The sequence below is a fragment of the Salvelinus sp. IW2-2015 genome, unplaced genomic scaffold (assembly GCF_002910315.2).
Source record: "Salvelinus sp. IW2-2015 unplaced genomic scaffold, ASM291031v2 Un_scaffold2533, whole genome shotgun sequence".
Lineage (NCBI taxonomy): Eukaryota > Metazoa > Chordata > Actinopteri > Salmoniformes > Salmonidae > Salvelinus > Salvelinus sp. IW2-2015.
In genome coordinates, this window is record NW_019943846.1 from 28,638 (window position 1) to 31,746 (window position 3,109).

At 42.4% G+C, this 3,109-nt stretch overlaps 1 protein-coding gene across 1 annotated transcript in view; it reads left to right on the top strand.

Moving 5' to 3' along the window:
• Positions 1-3,109, top strand: part of LOC112074198 (collagen alpha-1(XVI) chain-like) — a 26,322-nt gene that overhangs the window by 20,560 nt on the left and 2,653 nt on the right. The window lies entirely within an intron of this gene.

Here is a 3,109-nt window from a genome sequence, read left to right on the forward strand (position 1 = left end):
GAAGAGATAACGTGGCTGGTGTCAACACAACAAGTCAATATATGTTAACTGGATGGTGTCACACACAACAAACAAATATGTTAACTGGGATGGTGTCACACAACATCAATATAGTGTTAACTGGCGGTGTCACACAACATCAATATAGTTTAAGTGCTGGTGTACACAACACCAATATATGTTAACTGGCTGGTTTCACAGCAACTACCATATTATGTTAACTGCTGGTGTCAACAACCACCAATATATTGTTACTGGATGGTGTCACACACAACAAATATAATGTTAACTGGCTGGTGTCACACAACATTCAAATATGTTAACTGGCTGGTGTCACACACAACACCAATATATGTTAACTGGCTGGTGTCACACAACACCAATATATGTTAACTGGCGGTGTCACACAACACCAACATTGTTAACTGGCTGGTGTCAGACAACACCAATATATGTTAACTGCCTGGTGCACACAACATCAATATATGTTAACTGCTGGTGTCACACAACATCAATAATTGTTAACTGCCTGGTGTCACTTAACATCAATATATGTTACTGGCTGGTGTCACACAAACATCAATATATGTTAACTGGCTGGTGTCACACAACACCAATATATGTTTAACTGGCTGGTGTCACACAACACTCAATATATGTTAACTGGCTGGTGTCAGACAACACAATATATGTTAACTGGATGGTGTCACACAACACCAATATATGTTAACTGGATGGTGTCACACAACATCAATATATGTTAACTGGCTGGTGTCACACAACATCAATATATGTTAACTGGCTGGTGTCACACAACATCAACATATGTTAACTGGATGGTGTCACACAACATCAATATATGTTAACTGGTGGTGTCACACAACACAATATATGTTAACTGGATGGTGTACACAACATCAATATATGTTACTGGCTGGTGTCACACAACATCAATATATGTTAACTGCTGGCTGGTGTCCACAACATCAACATATGTTAACTGGATGGTGTCACACAACATCAATATATGTTAACTGGATGGTGTCACACACCAATATGTTAACTGGCTGGTGTCAGACAACATCAATATATGTTAACTGCTGTGTCAACACAACATCAACATAATGTTAACTGGCTGGTGTCACACAACACAACATATGTTAACTGGATGGTGTCACACAACATCAATATATGTTAACTGGACTGGTGTCACACAACACCATATATATTAACTGGCTGGTGTCAGACAACACCAATATATGTTAACTGCTGGTGTCACACAACATCAATATATGTTAACTGGCTTGGTGTCACACAACTAATATATATGTTAACTGGCTGGTGTCACACAACACCAATATATGTTAACTGGCTGTGTCAGACAACATCAATATATGTTAACTGCTGGTGTTCAGACAACATCAATATATGTTAACTGGATGGTTCACACAACACCAATATATGTTAACGTGCTGGTGTCAGACAACATCAATATATGTTAACTGCCTGGTGTCACACAACATCAATATAGTGTTAGAACTGCCTGGTGTGAGGCGAGCGGGCTGGGCTGACACACTGGGTGGTAGATGTTGTATTAATTGCCATGCTTCCATTAGAAATAACTTTGCTTCAGCAATTTGTAACACACACCAAACTGTAGTGTGTCTGTGTATGTCTTACCCGTGAAGAGCTACAGCTGGCCTGCACTCTCTGGTGCCTTGGTGATTTTACTGTATCTATTGATCGCTGTCTCTCGAGAGGGACGCATGTGTGTGTGCGTGTGTGTGTGTGCGTGTGTTGGAGACCCCCTCCCCAAACCCATGTATGCAGAGAATGTTTAGCTGGTGTAACAGCGCCACTCTCTGGTCACTAGAGAAACTGCACCCTAATCATTSCACCGCAGAAATCATCAACTAGATTCAGATTATTACCAGCCCTGCTACTGTAGTTGGGCCACTGGTCCCAAATGGTAGTCTGTGCGCTGATTGGTCCAAACTGTCTATTGTCTTCCTGACAGGATTCAAACAGACACACGGCATGTCTCTTCTCTCATAATCAACACTACTCTATCCAATAGAGCAGGATGGGTAATTCCAGTCCTCGAGGGCCTGATTGGTGTCACAGTTTTGCCCCAGACCCAGCTAACACACCTGACTCCAATAACCACCTAATCATGATCTTCAGTTTAGAATTGAATTTGATTAATCAGCTGTGTTTGCTAGGGATGGAGACAAAGTGTGAGACCAATCAGGCCCYCGAGGACTGGAGTTGCCCACCCCTGCRRTAGAGGATCCATATACTACACTGAACAAAAATATAAATGCAACATGTAAGGTGTTTCATGAGCTAAAATAAGGAGTATTTATGTCTGCAATAAAGCCTTTTTGCATGGAAAAACTCATTCTGATTGGCTGGGCCTGGCTCCTCAGTGGGTGGGCCTGGCTCCTCAGTGGGTGGGCCTGGCTCCTCAGTGGGTGGGCCTGGCTCCTCAGTGGGTGGGCCTGGCTCCTCAGTGGGTAGGCCTCATTGTAATGGCTAGAATGGAATTCATCTAACGGAATCAAGCGGTTTCCATATGTCTGATGTGTTTGATACCGTTTCATGTATTCCATTCCAGCCCATATAATGAGCYGTCCTCCTATAGCTCCTCCCACCAGCCTCCTCTGTGTGCAACTCAGTATTAGGAAGGTGTTCTTAATGTTTGGTATACTCAGTGTATGTTTTGTAACTACTGTACCTGAGTTTCAGAGCTGGCTCTCCCTTTGACGTGTGACTTTTGCCTTGGATCTGGCCTCTGCTGCTTTTAGCCTCCTCTGTGCTCACCACGGCTGCTATCAAAAGCAACTTCATCTAACGAGACACAGACCTTTTTAAAGTCACTTGGCGTTATCGACACAGTACATTGCAAAATCAATTTGGACTCTTTTAATTCAGACACTTTCCTCATCTATATGAAGGCCTTGATCTGCTGCATTACAGGGTATCTCACCATGAACGAATGTAATGTCAACATTACAGGGTATCTCATCGTGAACTAATGTGATGTTAAACATTACAGGGTATCTCACCATGAACTAATGTGATGTTAAACATTACAGGGTATCTCATC